Consider the following 19,015-nt stretch of genomic DNA (forward strand, 5'->3'; position numbering starts at 1 on the left):
TGGGGCTTGGGCCTTTGGACACCGTCGAAGCCACACCATGCCGCCACCCACGTAGTCGGGCTCCCGTGAGGCCGCCACGTGGGGGAGAGGCCCCGGCAGCTCCATCCGCCGCACTGGGAGCCTTGGCCCAGGCAGCAGACGGACGGGGCGGGACGGGGGGAGGGGCCACCACCCGCCTGTGACCGCGCTCGGCACACAGCACGAGAACTGCCAGCGGAGCCCGCTTCACCTCCAGACCCGCAAGCAGGAGCCACGCTGTTGCGCGAACCACTGGTTTGGGGGGCACCGGGTAACGCACGCCCTGTCCCGCTCTCCATAAAGGCCACCGGCTGTCCGTTCCCCCAGCCACGTCCGGGGTCGCCTCTTCCGTCCTGCCTCACCCTCCGCATCGACTGAGCGTTACCACGCGCGACATTTTTTTTAGGCTTATTTATTTATTTTGAGAGAGAACGAGAACCAGCAGGGGAGGGGCGGAGGGAGAGAGAATCGGGGCCTTCCATCCAGCAAACCCAACCGGGAGCCGGAGGCAGAGACCCCACGGATGTGGCCCATACGGGGCAGCTCCCAGGGCGCGACACAGACAGGAGGGGCAGAAGGACAAGCCCGGGGAGACGTCCAGGGGAGTCTGACGATGAACCCGCCAACGTCATCCTGTCAGCGGCTGCTGAGATATCTGGGCATCTAGGGCTGGAAGAAACCTCCCCCGAGGCTTCTTAGTCTTTGGGAGGAAGCGGGGGCCCCACCGAAGATCTGATAAAATCCAGGGTTTCCTCGCAGCAATCGGGGAGGAACCCCTGTTCCTCCAGCGGCCATCGCCTCCAGTTCCCAGCAGCACAAACACCACTTGAAACAGCTTTCTGCCAGAAAGGGAATTGACCGTCTCACGGAGCGGGTGTCAGGTAAGGGTAGATCCAGGGTCCCAACACCGCCGGGGGTTGGCTCTCTCTCCGTCTGTGTTCTGCTTGTCGTCTCAACGTGTCAGTGCTTGGCTACAGCAGCCTGAGCTTATGCCCCCAAGTTAGGAAGCCTCAAGGAAGAGACCCACCAGCTACACCCAGCGGAGGTTCTGAGGAAAGTTCTGGAGGGGGAGGGGGGCACGCAGGAGCCACACGCCCATCCCTCACCAACCACTTGTGTCCCCGTGGGTCCTGTCTCGTGGCTGGCCTCCTGCTCGGCGACTGACAGCCCCACCTCCCCCATGGGAGAGGGAGATCGGGTGAGGAAGCTTTTCAAACCAACACTAACTGTGGTGACCACAGTCCACGCCCTTGGACACATGACATTTCAGGGACCGCTGACCACCGCCAACCTCCTTCCTTTACAGAAAGAGGAACAGAGCCATAGATCAAGGTCACCCAGTGAGTCGGGAACAAAGCCGTCTGGGCTTTCTCTCAGAGAGCCTGAAGCCTATTAAATCCTTAAATGGCATTATCAAGGGACATGCACTGAGTTTCCATAATCCTCCATGGGGATTAGGAAAATGCAGCCGAGCTAAGCTCCTTCCCGGGATGAAACAGCCGCCTGCCCCCAGCACTGCGCTTCTCCGGAGCCCGCAGCAGCCCCTGGAGGGCAGACAGCAGCCCCTTCGGCAAACGCCCTCGGGCCTCAGGACCCCTCCCCACCTCATAGCACTGCAGCCCCTGATCATAATGACCACAAACACTGGTGTCGTCTCACAGCTCAGGAAGCCTTCCAAAGGCACAGATGGGTGTTCTGGGTGGATGAAGCCACACGAGTGAAGGTGTCGAGTCTGGGCCTTGGGGTCAGCCCTGCCCCTAAAATTGCAGAGCCTGGGGCAAGGGTCCAGTGGCCAGAGGCCCACCTGCCGTGGGTTCACTCCCCACACATGCACCCTTGACACTCCCCTTGGTCACCCTTGGTCTAGGGCCACGCACACACTAATCCACACATCAGGAAAAAAGTCCCCAGAGACCCCAGAAGGGGGTCAGGGCTGCTCCGACAGGGGACCAGAGGGGCCCCAGGCTGCGGCTGGTGCGTTTGGCAGGACCTGGGGGTGATCGGTGAAGTAGACAGAGCTGGCCAGTCCCACAGGACCCTCACAACCTGGCTGGGAAGCTCGAGGGTGGTGCCTTGAGGGGACTGGGTGCCGCGGGCACACGGGCAGCTCTGTGCTGGGAGACGGGGCTCCGGATGCCGCGGGCAGGCAGTTGAGGGGGCACAGACGTGCTGAGCGGCCAAGCAGGATCCGTGACAGCGGTGTCCCCAGGCTGGAGTCCAGGGCACGGACTGTCTGGGATGCGTTTGAGGGACCCCCAGAGGGGAGGATTGCCCCCGCTCCGTGTGGAGCAGGGGTGAGGGAAAGCGGCAGTGTGCGGGGTTAAGTGCTGTAACCACCGCCTCTCACGTGGGAAAAGCCCTGATTTGAAGCAGTGACCAGTTTCCATGGTGTAAATATTCCCACTGTAGCCGATGTCCAGATGGCAACAGGATGTCAGGGAACAGAGTTGGGAAGAGAAACACCATAGCACATCACCACGTGGCACCAGCTGGATAGAGCGGACACAACCTCCAGAGCAGAGATTAAAAAAGCAAGGTAATCAGGAACCGACGAGGTTTTTTTGTTTTTGTTTTTTTTAATTTTAGTATTTATTTATTTTTGAGAGAGAGAGAGAGAGAGAGAGAGCAGGGAAGGGGCAGAGAGAGAGAGGGAGACGCAGAATCCAAAACACGCTCCAGGCCCCGAGCTGTCAGCACAGAACCCGACGTGGGGCTTGAACTCGCAAACTGTGAGATGGTGACCTGAGCCGAAGTCAGACGCTTAACTGACTGAGCCACCCGGGCGCCCCTGTGTTTTGGTTTTCTTGAGAGAGGGGGAGAGCAAGCACACGCAGGGGAGGGGCAGAAGGAGAGGGAGAGAGAGGATCCCAAGCAGGGCTCGGTCCCCCACCAGGAGATCAAGACCTGAGCTGAAATCAAGAGCCGGACTCTTAACCGAAGGAGCCCCCCAGGCACCCCTAGAAGCGATGAGTTTTTAAATGTATTGTTTTTGTATGTTCATTCAATTTTCTTTAGGTTTATTTATTTTGAGAGAGAGGGAGGGAGCATGAGCAGGGGAGGGGCAGAGAGAAAGAGGGAGAATCCCAAGCAGACTTGTATGTTCATTTAATTTTTCAGAATGGCTGAGTTCCCGTCTTGCAGAATTTCCTCAGAATGTAATAACCAGCTCTCCAGAGGTAGCTGTGTTCTCCGGCACAGCCCTAGGAAGGCAGAGCTGAGGCATCTAGAACGTTCCCTCATTAAATCCCACGGGGTGGAGGGAGATGAGGACGGTGCCCACTACCCCCCACCCCAAGGGCCACATCCAGCCCCCTTCCCAGCCTGAGGGACAGCCTGACCCCCAGATGCCGACCACGCCCGCAGGCGCGCTGGTCGTGAGCGGGCTGAGGGTGCGCCCCTGGCCGAGACTTTCCTGCGCTGGCCCGGCATCCAGGCCCCTCGGCAGCCCGAGCTGGTCCCTTCCACCAGGCAGCCGGCAGGAAGCGGCCTGGACGGTCCAGCCTCACCACAAAGCCTTGCATACCTGGCGGGGACCCTGCGGGATCGACTGTCACCGACTGGCAAGACGCCCCGGACACTTGATTGTTGGTCCTACTGATGGCCGCTGACAGCCGCTGGGCACCGATTCGGTGCCCGCGGGCCCGGCGATCGTCACACGCTGTTGATGTAATTAGCGGCCATCCCGTGACACCGTTGCTACCATTGTGACCCCATTTCTACAGATGAGACAAGTGAGCTCAGTCAGCAGCACACAGCTCGGAGGCAGAGGCTCGGGGGGAGCTCAGGTTTGCCCGGCGGCCAGGCTCCGACGCCACCTTTCTGCTCTCTCTGGTCGGGGAAAGGACCAGGGGAGGGGAGGCGGGCTCCAGGGACCTTGACGGGGGGCGGGGAGGATGAAAGGGTGCGGGCCGGGGGTGGCCGTCCTCCGTCCCGGTCTCTGCAATCTCTCGCCAGCGATCTCGCCGCACACGTGGACCCCGGACTGCTCACAGAGACGTTCTGCTCAACGGATGTGTCCGTCCAAGGTGGTGGTGGGGGGGGGGGGGTTCTCACTTGGTTTATGTCCTACATTTCTGGGCTGGCGAAATATCATCCTTATATTCAGAGAGGAAACAATAAAGCTATTTTCGGCAGCTTGGGAACAAAACAAATCCAGTGGCGACTAAAACCTCAAAGGCCGGTGCTGGGAAGGCCCAGAGAGCTGTGTGTTGGCAGGCTTCCTCCGCCTGGGAGGGGCTTCGTCTACACCACAGTGGGTGGGGGGGTGTGCAGGAGGAGAAGGGAGCCAGGCAGGGCGCGTTGTGGAGCCGCAGCCCCTCGGCCCCGCCGAGGCAGACCCTGAGGTCCAGAGAGGGTGAGCACTCTGCCCTGGGACACACAGCCCACCGGGGCCAGGTAGCTCTCTCCGCGGCTCTGCCGGGCGCTCCGGCTCCCGCGACGGCTCCAGTGTTTGCTCAGCACTCGGGGAACAGATGGCTCCAACTCCCACCCACGGAAGCCAAACATTTTCCCTGGTTACCCTGCTAATTTGCTCACAAGCCTCCTCTTGTAAATAGAGAGTACAAAGCCTCCGGCGAACAGCGTGTCTGACGAGCAATTTCTAGCTGCACCGGTAAGGCTTCCGACCGAGCAAGACAAGCCCCAGGTAAGGCCCAGGTGCGGCTCAGGTTCGGCTCAGGTTCGGTTCAGGTGCAGCTCAGGTTCGGCTCAGGTGCGGCTCAGGTGCGGCCGCCGATCTCCGGCGGGACACCCGCTCCCGTCCCAGACCTGCCCCTCCCCTCCCCTCCCGCGGAGGCTGCCGGGAGAGCCTGGGCCAGCCTCTGTGACTCTCTGGCATCCTCTCATCTGTGAAATGGGCGTGCTGATTCCAGAGCAGAACGTGAGACATCGTGTAGGTGCTCTGGGAACGGAGGTGTCTACGAGAATCTGGTCACCTTCATCTGGTGACGCTGGGCTGGCATCACTCTGCGCCCCCCACCCTCCTGACGGTAATCCTCCCTTTCACTTACGGAGCCCTCCTGGAGACCCAGCCCTGCCCTGAGACCCAGGGAGGAGCTAAGTCCTCAAGATTCTGAGCTGTGTGGTGCTGGACGAGTGGCTTCACGTCTCTGGGCCTCAGCCCCCTCTGTAACTCGGGCTGTGGTCCAGGTAAGGATTCCCCGATGCCTGACAATCCAGTGAGTGCTCAGGGTCATTCCTACCTCGCCAAAGTCAGGGGAGGCTCCCCGGAGAAGGGGACTGTGGGCCCCGAGGCTTTGTGGACAGAGGAATAAAAGCGGAAGGGTAGTGGCGAGTGTGTGTGGACGGGCAGTCCCTGCAGGTGGAGGGAACCACGTGGGTAGGAGATTGGGACGGACCGTGGGGGAGGGGGAGCCACAGGAGGCTGGGTGTGGCTGGGGAGTCGCAGAGGCTGTGCAGGGTCTAGGCGGGCGGGGATGGCAGGGAAGGGGGAGTCAGGGCTCCCAGCAGGTCCCGGGCTCCCTCCAAGGCTCCCCCCCAGCCTCATCCACAGCAGCCCTAATAAAGAGCTCTTCCTACTAAAAGCTCCTGGAGCGGGGCCAGACCGCAGCAGCCCTGGGAGCCCTGGGACCCTGCTGGCTGGCCTGGGGCATCGAGTCCAGGAGGCCGCTGACAGCCCTGGCCGGGGCCACTCCTTTGATCTCCAGGTCTAAGGGTGTGACGTTCCAGGGCGTGGCATAACCCAGGGCAGGCGGACGAGGGAGGGACAAGCAAGGGATGAGTGTCTGCCTGGCCCCGCCATGTGGCTGGGCCAAGCCCTCCCGCCTCTCCGAGCCTCAGCCTCCCCTCCCGGAGTCACTGTGGGGTTGGGGGGGGGCAGAGACGGGGCTGACTCTGCGTCCTGGCGGGCCACGCGGGGCAAGGGCCTTCTCCTCTCTGGGCCTGGCAGTCCCAGGGGCCTTTTCTGCCCACGGTCAGAAACAGGCTTTGATGCCTTGGTCCCTGGGACCTGCCCTAAGGTGACTCAATGATCTCTGCCTCCCCGGTGGTGGCTGTGAGTGTGAAGAACGGTGTATGTATGACTACGACCCAGCATCCCTGGGGGATTCCCACCCCACCACACACCTGCTGGCTTCTTCATCCCTAAAAGGGGCTCGGCGGGGGGGGGGGGGTGCCCCAGTCCCCACAAGAATTAGAGAAGGCGACAGAGGTGAAGGCCGTCCCTGCACCAGGGGCGATACTGAGGGGTGGAGACCCCCGCCCCTCGGCGATCTGCGGAGCCCGGCCATGCCCGGCGCGTCCAGCTGGCTGGCCCTGGACGGCAGCCCAGGCGGCGTCCCTCCCTCTGCCCCCGGGAGGCTCCCTCTCCCTCCCTGGCCGCGTGTGTCCTGGGCAGGCCCCGCGCTTCTCTCTCTGTCTGGCTGTTGGCTGCAAATACCAGTTGATGGGAAGATTCTAATGGGCTTTAAGTTAATAAGTTGGGACTAAATTAGGTTTGAGCTCCGTAGGAAGCAGATGGCACAGCCACCGTGGCCTGAAACAGCCCCCGTGGAGCAGCGACGGCCAGGCGGGGGGGCGCCGCCGGGCTCTCTTGATCCTTCTCTCTCCTCCGACATTTTATTATGAAAGTTTTCAACATAAAGGAGATCCGAAGGAATTGTGCAGCGATCACCCATATGCTCACTGTCTGTATTTGCTCTGTTGGCTTTCTGGGACAGCTGCCCGTCCCCGCGTCCCCCTCGCCAGCCACCAACCCGTCACGTTGCTTTTAGTGCATTCAAAGTCGGTGGCAGACATCAGTGAACTTCACCCCTCAACATGCAGGTCATTAGCTAGAGGTCAGTATTGGGTTTGGCTTTGTTTTCTGTTGTTGTTTTTTTTTTGCTTTTTGTTGTTTTTTGGGGGGAGGGGGTTGTTTTTGTTTTGCTATTTGGTTTTTGTTTTTAGGCCAAACTCACAAACACTGAAAGGCACAAATCTAAAACGGACACCTGGGGAGTTGTGACAGACGCACACGTTGCGGAAGCAGCCGGAGCTCCGCCGAGATAGAGAGCTTTGCGCTGGCCCCGGAGAGTGCCCTGTGCCCCCGCCCTCCCCGACGGTGGTCACCATGTTAATTACCTTAGATCCGTGTTGCCTAGACTAGAACTTCGTGCGAGTGGATAGGAGTCCCTCTGGGGTCGGCCTTTTTCACGGTGGGTGCAACGCCCTTGACATTCCTCACAGTTACTGGGGTATCAGTGGTATGTTCCTTTCTATTGCCGCGTAGATCGCCGTGGCGCGGAAGGAGCCGGTCTGTTGACTCGTCTCCTGCTGGATGGATGGATGCCTGGGCTGTGGCCGGGTTTTTACCCTTATGAATACAAGTCTTATGGGTCTTCCTGTGGACATTGTTAGTTTGTTCATTTATTTATTTATCTTGAGAGAGAGAGAGAGAATGCGAGCAGGCGAGGCCCAGAGAGAGAGAAGGAAAGAGAGAGAATCCCAAGCAGGCTTCATGCTGTCAGTGTGGAGCCCAACACGGGGCTCAAACTCATGCACCGTGAGATTGTGACCTGAGCCAAAATCAAGAGTTGGACACTTAACCGACTGAGCCACTTGGGGAACCAGACGTTAAGTTTATTTTAAAGCTCATCCTGAGTCCTTCTCTCCCCCAAAACGAGACAAGCCCACTCTGTGGCTGGAGGAGGTAGGATGATGCTTTGAGTCGCCTGCTGGTCTTTGGTGAGGCGCATCACCCAGACTGAGTGTCAGGTCTGCGGCGGCCCCTGTCCCTTGGGAAGGATGGACAATGGATGGCCAGGCTGGAGGCTGTCGTCACTGCAACAGTGAGAGTTATTCTAGAAAGTCTAGCTTGGGCCAGTGTCTCCCTCGAGGTTCCTGCACAAGGACTCGCACCTGGAGGGTGGGTTGGATGGGCCACTAGAAATGACGGACCCAGGGCACCTGGACGGCTCAGTCGGTGAAGCATCTGACTCCAGCTCAGGTCATGATCTCGCAGTTCGTGGGTTCAAGCCCCACATCGGGCTCTGTGCTGACAGCTCAGAGCCTGGAGCTGCTTTGGATTCTGTGTCTCCCTCTCTCTCTGCCCCTCCCCTGCTCTCTCTCTCTCTCTCTCTCAGAAATAAATAAACATTAAACAAATTAAAAAGAAAGAAAGAAAGAAAGAAAGAAAGAAAGAAAGAAAGAAAGAAAGAAAGACCGACCGACCCCAGGGCCCCAGGGAAAGGATTCACCTGAGGCAAAGATCAAATGTAGAGTATTGCTGACGTAACACAGTGTCAGGTCGAGCAAAATCTCAAAGGTGCCACTGTCCACAGTAAAAGTCGTGGCTAAGAAACACTCCAGGCCATGCTTGAAACTCTTGAAACTCTCGCTAGATGGAAAGGCTTCTGGGAATCTGGAGACTTAGCCTCTCTCTGCTCGACGAGCAGGCTCCTCAAACTCTGAAGTGCCTGTCGCATGGCCCCAAACAGATGTCTCCGACAGACGCGCGTGCGTGGCTTTTGCCCGACGGAGCATAGCGCAGTCAGGTACGCAGGAAGCCCACAAAGTTTGCAAAGGAATCACACCAGCTTGGACTGAGCGGAGCCGAGCGGAACCCCCCTGCCGGTGGGGCCCGAGGCACAGCGAGCCCACCAGGAGCCCACGTCCCCTTCTCAGCCTCTCCTCGATGGTCAGCAAGTGGAAGGAAACAGTCGGAAGCGGTCAGCCGGGTCAGAACACTTAGGGCTTTGGGTTTCAATCCCTGCCGCGCTGAGGAAGCACGGGAGAGAATTAGCAGAAGGACGCCTTTTCGAAAGCTCGCTGTGTCGGGGAAAGTGGGCTGGAGGGCAGAGTCAAAAGCCGAGAGGCCAAGGAGGAGGCCTTGGTAGCTGTCCTACTGAAAGATGACCTGTTTTTTTTGGGGGGGGGGGGGAGCATCTGAGGCCATTTACAACAGCACTTGGAACTCACCAAGCGAGGCTCCCGCTCACTCTGTCCACGAGGCGGACCCCGCCACGGCCTCCCCCGCCACGGCCTCCCCCTGCACCAAGCCGGATACACTGCCCGGGCCCAGGTGACGGAACAGGAGTGCAGTAAGTCCCTCCCCCAGCATGGGGCAAGGCGGGGCGCACGCATCTGTCACGAGGTCCCCGGGGCACAGGACAGCGTAGCCCTCAAAGCCACGGCTAACGTCGATGAGTCGACGTCTTCGCTCTCCACGGCCGCAACGCTGCCACGTAACGGACGGGCCAGCGGCACGCAACAGGGTTGCGGGCCAGGTGGCTCTGCTCGCCTTGACCGGCTTGCCCACAGGCCGTTGGGGGCTCCTGGGGCGGCCTCGGCCGCGTGGCTGCGCGTCACACGTCTCCTGTCTCTCGGGGGACCGGCCGGCCGTGTCACCGCGGCGGTGCTGAGGTGAAAACGCTTCCGTACCACCAGCGACATCCCCGTGGCCAGCGTGAGTCACCGAGTCCCCGGTACACGTGCAGAGTGCCGCGGTGGGGAGTCTGCCGGCCCTTCGCGGGAGATGCTACGCGGAAGACAGGACAGAGCCCGGCGTTCACCTCCCGCGAGCGGGCATCTCTGGGGGGCAGGCCGTGCGTCGAAGGAGACACAGAATCCGAAGCAGGGTCCAGGCTCCGAGCTGTCAGCACAGGGCCCCACGCGGGGCTCGAACCCACGAGTGGTGAGACCAGGACCCGAGCCGAAGTCAGGCGCTTAACCGACTGAGTCACCCAGGCGTCCCTGCACATAAGCACATTTTGTTTTCCATGCTAAGCATGTGCGTGGCAAAAAGCGTTACAGATGACCGTGGCTTACTGTGGAAAAGGTGGAGACGCACAGAGGAATATTCAGTGACGACCAATGTTGTTTTCGTTATAATCATTTCTCTGTGTGGAGTGAATATACCGTGTGCACAATTGTGTATCTTGCGTGCGCCCCTTTAAAAATTCCACTTGTGCAAAAGGCCACAGTAGAAATAAGTGTCCCTTCTCTGACCCCAGCCCCACAGGCTCCTTTCTCCAAGGCAATCACTATCACCTGCCTATGGTGCATCCTTCCAGAACAACCTATGGGCCGGTGAGCACTCCCAGCTATGCTCTCCCTTTTTTTCTTTTTCTTTTATTTTTAATGTTTATTTATTTTCGAGAGAGACAGAGACAGAGTGCAAGCAAGGGAGAGAGGGCAGAGAGAGAGAGAGAGAGACGCAGAACCTGAAGCAGGCTCCAGGCTCTGAGCTGTCAGCACAGAGCCCGATGTGGGGCTTGAAGCCACAAACCCTGAGATCATGACCTGAGCCGAAGTCAGATGCCCAACCGACTGAGCCACCCAGGGGCCCCTATGCTCTCCCTTTTTAACACAAACGATTTCATATTCTGCACACTGTATTAGTCAGGGTCTCCCGAGAAACAGGATGTGTGTGCGTGTGCGTGCGCAGGGATTTAGTTTAAGGAATTGACACACAATTATGGAAGCTGGCAAGCCCCGAATCTGCAGGGTGGGTCGGCTCCCTGGAGACCCAGGAAGAGCTGACGTCGTGGCTGAAGTCCAAAGGCTGTCTGCTGGCAGAACTCCCTCTTGCTCAGGGCTGCTCAGCTTCCCGTTCCATTCAGCCTTCAACTGATTGGACGGGGCCCACCCACACTACGGAGGGCAATCTGCTTCCCTCAGAGTCCACCGATTTAAATGCAAACCTCATCCAAAACCACTCTCACAGAAATACACAGAACAATGTTTGACCCATACCTGGGCACCAGGGGCCAGCCTAAAGTTGATGCATACAATTAGCCATCGTAGTTTTCGGCAGCTTTTTGTCTGGTTGGTTGGTGTTGTTTTTGCCTAACTAAACAGTGTATCTTGTAAACGGATCCACATCAATACAAGTAGACCTGCCTCATTCTTCTTAGCGATTGCATAGTATACCATCATATTGTTGTGCATTTAGGTTGCTTCTAATCTTCTGGTGTTAGCAAACAGCAACAAATATCGCTTGAATACATAGCTTTGAACAGATATGCAAGTATCACGTACCCATTCTTAAAAGATAGTTAATGGATCAAATGGTTTCTGCATTAAAGATTTTGACCGAGGGGGGCGCCTGGGTGGCTCAGTCGGTTAAGCGTCCGACTTCAGCTCAGGTCACGATCTCACGGTCGGTGAGTTCGAGCCCCGCGTCGGGCTCTGGGCTGACGGCTCAGAGCCTGGAGCCTGCTTGGGATTCTGTGTCTCCCTCTCTCTCTGCCCCTCCCCCGTTCATGCTCTGTCTCTCTCTGTCTCAAAAATAAATAAACGTTAAAAAAAAAAAAGATTAAAAAAAAAAAAAAAGATTTTGACCGAGGTGCAGAATTTCCCTCCAGAGATGTACAAGTCCACGGTCTACCCCCATGGGTGTGGGGGCCTCTTGCCTCAAACTTTGGTTTTGGCCTATTTGATAAGAGAAAAACAGCCTCTCATCATAGCTTTAATTTGTGTTTCTCTTAGTAGGTGTAGACTGGGGCATTTTTTCATATGTCGGAGCCACTGTGGTTTTGGTTTTGTTGTTGTTTTTTTTTCTTTTGTAAATTGTCAGTTCATGGACTTTACCCATCTTTTCTATTGGTTATTTGATCTTTTCCACTTTGATTTGCACGTGCTTTTTATATATTAAGGAAGTAATACCTGTCATATGTGTCGCAAATATTTCCCCCACCGTTCCATTTTTTTATAATGGGCTTTTCCATGCACACACTTTATTTTTAGTGGTCTTTTCATTAATGGCTTCTGAGTTTTGGGCCTTCCTTAGAACATTCTTCCTATAAGATGACCAAAAACCAAAAATCTGGAGTTTTTTCTTGTTATTCTGTTGGTGGTAGGGTTTGGTTTCCGCTTGGGTATAAGGCGTGAGATAGGAACCCAATTTTATTTTATTTTATTTTGTTTTCAGATTGCCTCCCCCCCCCCAGCGCCAGCAACACTTACACAATAATCTATCTTCCTCCCGTCGACACGTCAGGCCACCTTCATCGGTGCACACATTCGGGTGACTTCTGGAACTTCGCTCTGTCCCCATGATTGGTTCGTCTCATCAGAGTCTAGCCCACACCGCTCTCGGTACAGGAGCTTGGTCTCAGCCTCTGATGTGAGATCAGAGGATCGATTTAGAGAAATGACATCTTGGTCTCACTTTTAGTCTTCCTGCCGAAGAACGGGGCAGGCCTTTCTGTTTATTTATCTTCCTTCTGCTTATTTATCTTCCTCTGGGTTATTTATCTTCCTCGCAAAGATCTTCCTTTCTTTTCTTTCTTCTTCTTTTTTTAATGTCCCTTTACAAGTTTTTTGTATAGGTGTTGAACATTTCTAGTTAAGATTATTCCAGAGGGACACCTGGGTGGCTCAGTGGGTTAAGCATCTGACTTTGGCTCAGGTCGTGACCTCAGGGCTCGTGGTTTCCAGCCGGCATCCGGGTCTCTGCTGTCAGGGCAGAGCCTGCTTCAGATCCTCTGCCCCTCCCCGCCCCCCAAGATAAATAAATAAATGTTACACATTTAAGGGTCAGTCACGTAAGCGTCCGACTTCAGCTCGGGTCATGATCTCACAGCTCGTGAGTTCGAGCCCCACGTCAGGCTCTGTGCTGACAGCTCAGAGCCGGGACCCTGCTTTGGATTCTGTCTTATTCTCTCTCTGCCCCTTACTTGCTTGTGGTCTCTCTCAAAAAAATAATAAACATTTAAAAATTAAAAAAATAAATAAATAAAGAGATGTGCCTTCGACTTGCTGTCCACATAAAAATCCACTGATTCCTATTTTATTAAACTTTGCAAGTCGTTGGGAACAGAGGTTGCATTTTACCAAGTGCCAACCAAATGTATTTCACCCATTTAATTATTATTTTTTTAATTTTGTATTTATATATTTTAAGAGAGGGAGAGCACATAAGCAGGGGAGGGGCGGGGGGGGAGGGGTGAGAGAGAATCCGTGCTGGCAGCACAGAGCCTGACATGGGGCTTGAACCCACAAACCGCGAGATCACGACTCAAGCCGAAATCAAGAGTTTAACACCCAACCTACCGAGCCAATCAGGTGCCCCTATTTTGCCATTTTTGTATCTGTATCAATGACCGTGTTTTCCTCTTTGAGCTGTTACTACGAGCCATGGTGTTAATAGCATAGTTTCCATCAGACCTGCCCTGTATTCCCTGTTGTAGAGCTTGCTGATTTCAATGTGCTGCTGGATTTCATTGGCTACTATTTTATTGAGGATTTTATATTGATATTCAGAGGTGAGACTGATGTGTTCTTTTCTTAGAGAAATCTGTCAGGTTTAGGAAGCTCTTTCTTTCTGTATTTTTTTCCTGTGCCCCGGAACAGTGAAGTTTACTGTAAGTAACTTCTATATAAGTTTGGTAACATTCTGAAATTCTGTGAACCTGCCCAACCAAGCCTGGGTTTTTGAGCACAGGGGTAATATATTGTTCTTTAACGGGATCCCTTGGGGCACCCGGGTGGCTCAGTTGGTTAAGCGTCCGACTTCAGCTTAGGTCATGATCTCACAGCTTGTGAGTTCGAGCCCCGTGTCTGGCTCTGTGCTGGGAGATTCTGTATCTCCCTTCGGATTCTGTGTCTCCCTCTCTGTCTGCTCCTCCCCCACTCGTGTTCTGGCTCTCTCTCTCTCAAAAATAAATAAAACATTAAAAAAACGAACAAACCCAGGAACGCTCTATCTTCCGTCGAGTGATTGTTCTATTTAGATTCCTTTCTCTTCTGATAGCAGGTGGTCTGCTCATTTATAGGTTCCCAGAGAATCATTTTACCCGTTTTCTGGGTTTGTTTTGTCTTCTTAACGCTGGGGCCTCGATGCAAAGTGTCTTCTGTATTCCTTCCCGTTTCCTGTTTCTGTGTCACTTACCACTTTGACCTTGGCGGTTCCATGATATTGGAAGTACCCCAGAACCGTACCGTCTAGTGGTGACAGGATTTCTCTGTGTGGTTACGTGGTCCTTCACTGGCCTTCGTGAGTTTTTCAAGTGTAACAATGGTGCAATGCACCTCTTCCTCTACAAGCCTTTTCTGTATTTAGAATGACTGCCTTGGGCTCGGTTTTCTGGACCAAAGGGTAGGCACGTTTTGGGGGCCCATTTACTTTCCAGAAGGGTGTTCCAATCTGCACTCCCACCAGCGACGGAGGATTTTAAAAACATAGATCACCTCACGCTTTTTCCTCCAACCGAAACACCCCTGGGGCTCCCCCACCTTCCCCCTGCCAACAAGGCCCCTCTCAGGCTGGTTTCTGCCCTGACTTCACCTCCCGTCTCCCACCGGAAGGTTCTTCCTCCCCTGTTCCGGCTACACTGACCTTCTTTCTGGTCTTGAATATAATGAGCTTTTTCTGGCTCCGGGACTTGGCTGTTCCCTGTGTCCAAAACACCCTTAACCACAAACCTCCCCACATGGGCTCCTTCCCATCAGTCAATTCAAGCGTCACCTTCCCAGAATGGCCCTCCCTGACCACTAGACGGTGATGCCCACCCCATCCCCGCAGTCACACGCTATTCCATCCTTCTGTCCTGTTGTCTTGCAGGCATTTGACACTTCCTGAAGTGACTGCTTGCTTGCTGGGGACTGACACCCCATGGGGGCAGGGACCCTGATGTGTCCTCTGTATCTAGAACAGCGTCTCACAGCGAGTAATTTTGTAAAAAATTTTTTAAGTGTATTTATTGATTTTGAGAGAGAGAGAGAGAGCAGGGGAGGGGCGGAGAGAGAGAATTCGAGGCCGGCTCCGTGCTGTCAGCACGGAGCCTGATATGGGGCTCGCACTCACGGACTGTGAGATCATGTCCCAAGCCGAAACCAAGATTCGGACACTTTACCGACTGAGCCGCCCAGGTGCCCCCCACCCCGAATAAGTTTTATTTCCCCCCAGGAGGAGAGCTTTCAAAGCTCCAGACCCATGGGAAGTACGAGGCTCATTTCCTCTAAGGTCAGTTTCTTAGAGCAGCTGGCCATCTCCCCTGGTCCAAACAGCACCAGATGAAGGGCAGGGGGAGCGTCCACCCTCAGCGCACGCTGTCACTTCACTCAGTGCAGCCTTATTCCGCGCTCAGTTCAGTCCACCCTTCAAACAAATATCTGGTTCCTACCGCACGCCATGCACTCCTCCGGGCACTGACGATCCAAGCAGAAATCAAGCAGGGCCTTCTCCCAGGGGACTTCTAGTCTTTTAGAGGGGGACAAGGCTTTGAGAACAGGTGCCAACCACGGTGTGGGCTCTGGGCTTCCTGTGGGACGGCAGAGGTGGGTCTCAGGGCAGGGGGAGGAGCAGCGAGTCTGGTGGAAAGGGACAGGAGGCATCCAGGTAGGGGCGTGGCTGGTGCTCTGGCAGGTGCTGTATTCTGATCCCATCCTGGTGGCTGGTTCCTGGGTGGGGAGGGGGGTCACCTACTTCCCAAGGACACAGAACCCAGCCCTGGAAGGACCACCTCCCAGCCGGTTCCTGTTGTCACCTTGAGGCAGGACCCCTTTCCCTGCATGTGGAACCGCCCCATCGCTGGCTCATTTCTTGTGCCAGGGCCCCAGTGGGCTCCCCTCTGTAAGGTCCCCTGAGCTTCCACGGTCTCTCTTAAAACCACGTTACAGAAGAATAAACCGAGGCTCAGACAGAGGCACAGGAGCTGGGGCCCTCAGCCCTGAGAGAAGGTTATAATTCCATCTACCTAGTCAGGGGCTGCTCCCAAGCTGGGGGGGAGGAGAGACGGGACCGAGGTGGGGACCCAGCCAGGGAGCAACACAGGGGGCAGCGGCAATCCTTAGACCTGGCTGGAATCCGCGCACCTCAAGGTCTCCAGCCCACGCACTCCTACTCATCCTTCAAAACTTTGAGTCTGGCCACCCCGTGAGCTGGCCCACCCACTGACCTGGGCACCTTAGGCCTGCCCTCCCTCCCCTCCCCGGCCGACTCAGGGCAGAGGAGCGGGGAAGGGGATGAGTGAGCCTGGGCATCCACGCGGGGAGGTGGGCTTGGGGGTGGCGGGCTAGGTCAACCTCAGGTCACCCGGGGTGTGGCCCGGTGCCACCACGCCCCTCCCCGGGGGTGTCCGGGCAGACGACCTCAGCCTCGGCCCCGCCCCCGCCTCTGCGGGCGCCGTGGGTTGGGGAGGGCGGGGGCGGGGCAGACAGGCAGGGGGAGGGGAGGGCGGGGCTCCGAGAGGGAAGGGGGGAGGGGGGCGGGCCGGGGCGGAGCGCGGTGGCCCCCGCCACGCTCGCCGCCGCCGCCGCCGCCGCCGCCGCTGCGCCCCCCGGACGCGCTCGCCGACCCGGGGCCCGCGGACCGCGGACCCGCGGAGGACGCCGGCTGCGCCGGGCCCGAAGCGCGGGGCGTGGGGCGCGGGCGCCCAGGGGTCCCGGCGCGGGGGCGGCGGGCACAGGCGGGGCCGGGCGCGCCGAGGACCCCCGGGCCGGGGCAGTGCCGAGGTAAGCGGTCATCGCGGAGGTGGCGGGCGGGGACGGGGACGGCGATGGGCTGGGGCGCAGAGACCTGTCGGAGCCTTTGTCTGCGGCGCGTGCGGCCCCACTCCGCGCCCCCTCCCCCTCCGCGCCGGCTCGGGCGGCTGAGTCCAGGGGCGGGGGCACGTGGCGCTGGGGACCCCGAATCTCCCACCCCCCCTCCACCCTCATCCTAGGAAGAGGGTACTCCTGCCCTGCCCCATCCAGCCTCTGGACCGGGCTGGCTCCCCCGCCGCGAGCGTAGGACCCAGACCCGGGAAAGGGGAGAGTGGCCGGTGGCCCCAGGCCGTGCCCAGATCTGGGAGCCACCTCCCTGCCTCCCCGGCAGGCCCAAAGGGTCCCTCCACCTGAAGTTCCTCCCTGGACCCCCTCTGCCCCATCACACCTCTTCCCCCAGCCAGCTGCCTCCTAGTTCTTGGAAAAGCTGCTGTACCAGGCAGGGCCTGAGCCGGGGGGGTCACCTCGTGGTAGCCTGCGGAGTCTGCCCTTTGCCTGGGGGGCACAGGCCTGGGAGCCAACTTTGTTGCTGATAGGGCTGGCCTGGCAGAAGGAGCCTGGGGGTGCAGGGTGCTGTCAGCCCTGAGACCTGCAGAAACCAAGCCCAGGGTCTGGGCTGAGCGAGTCACCAGCCAGCGCCGCGGCCAGTGCCTTCACCTCTCCAACAGCCGCTGTAGGAAGGGGGCGGCCGCGGAGCCTTGAAGCCCACTTTTCTGTGGGCAGAACCAACAGGGAGGAGTTGGGGCAGTCTGGAAGCCTGTGGAGGAGCAGCAGAGAACTCAAGCGGGCCCGGGCACAGGGGGGCCGGGGCCGTCCGAGGGTGGCCAGCCAGCTGGGGCCTGAGAGGGCCAGCAGGCTGGCTTTCCCAATAGAATTTAGGTTCCTCGTCGCCTCTGGAGGCCGAGCACAGCCCCTGGGAGGGAAGGGTCAGCCTGGCCCTGGGGTCCAGACACCCACTGCCTCACAGCACCCGGGGAGCCCATTCAGAACCCGTGTCCGCTCAGTCACAGCTGAAATGAGGGCACCAAAGGTGGTCAGCCCTGCCGGGGCTCCGATGCGACCCTCGTGGCCTCTGGCCTTGGCTCTCTGTGCCAAGCGGGTGCATGAGCCAGGCTTTCTGGACCGCTGGGGTCAAGAGCCCTCTCCAGCCTGCCGCAGTGTCCTGATGCGGGGGCTTGTGTGATTTCTGAGCACCTCCCGTGTGCCACCAAGCCTTTGACAATCCAGCCGCCACCCCCCCCCCCCACAGTTTATGAAGTTCTTTCTCCCCATCCTCATCCACAATAAGGAGGTAGGGAAACTGAGGCCCAGGGTGGCCCACTGAGCAGTGACTAGTGACCTGATGGCCAAAGAAATGAACCGTGTCTTCTCAACTCCCCAGGGGTGGACATCAAGGGCTTCTGACAGGAGTGGGGGGGAGCGGTGGGAGCAGAGAAGAACCCGGACAGTCTCAGATTTTTAAACCCACATGCGTGTCCTTAAATTTTAACTAAAGAGGGACAGGAGAAGAGGAGGGATGGGCCGGAGACGATCCGAGGCTCCAAGGCTGTTGGTGTAGGTGAGGGGGCCAGGGAGGGACGAGTTGGAGACGTAGGCCAGGAGAGGTGGAGATGAGCCATCTCATTGCACCCCCCCCCCACTCTGTCACCCGGTGAGGCCTGGCCCGTGCCCAGGCCGGTGAGGTCATGCCCAGGGGCCATGGGGCCGCCACAGGGGGATCCCACAAGAGGGGCCTGGAGGAGCACATGGGGACGGTGGCTGAGGCAGGCATCGTGGGTGGCAGCTGCCTGCCTCACCAAGGAGCCAGAGGGAGCAGTGGGGCCACCTCCCGGCTTGATGCTGAGCACGTCCGCCCTCTCGGGTGGCGTGGCCAGGCGTGGCCAGGGCGCTGCGTCTTGGGAAGCTTTGCAGAACACAGGTCAGGAGTTCGGGGTTCGGGTGTCCTCTGGGGATGGGCTCCCATCCTGAGTGTTCCATCGCTCTGCCGCTGGCCCCTTCCCTGGCCTCCCTATCCAGGGAGGCTGGGAAGGCGGAGCCCAGGGTCTCGAGCCTCCTGTGCAGAATCCTGCCCAAGGCCACGGAGCAAGGCCATGGTCATTCACACCAGGCCCAACTCTGTCCTAAATCTTACTGGGCTTCCCGGCTCCAGATGTGGCCAGAGGCCCGGGACTGGGGGGCACTCAGGAAAAGCACCGAGCCTGTAGGGAGGTTATACCTGCTTCTGGCCTCCGGACGGAGAAGCCGGTGACCCTCTCCTCCATACTCCTGGGTGCCCATCAGCCCGGCAGCTTCCCCAGTCCCCGGAGCAGCCTGGAGGCAGGATGGCTCCGGGCTCCAAGGCCCCAGTAGAAACTCTATGGAGAGCCTGGAAAGGTGGAAACATGGGGCCAGCAGGAGGCGCCCGGTGACTGGAGGCTGAGAGCTGGTAAACTGAGGCGGGAGAGCGGGAGGAAGCGAGACGAAACGAGAGCAGGTAGAGGTGGAGGGTGGTGACAGGCCAACCTCAGAGAAGCCTGGAGTAATCCCCGGCACGTGGGATCCCTCGGGAAGGGGGCCTTCCCCTGGCTGCTTC

The sequence above is a fragment of the Prionailurus bengalensis genome, chromosome E3, assembly GCF_016509475.1.
Source record: "Prionailurus bengalensis isolate Pbe53 chromosome E3, Fcat_Pben_1.1_paternal_pri, whole genome shotgun sequence".
NCBI lineage: Eukaryota > Metazoa > Chordata > Mammalia > Carnivora > Felidae > Prionailurus > Prionailurus bengalensis.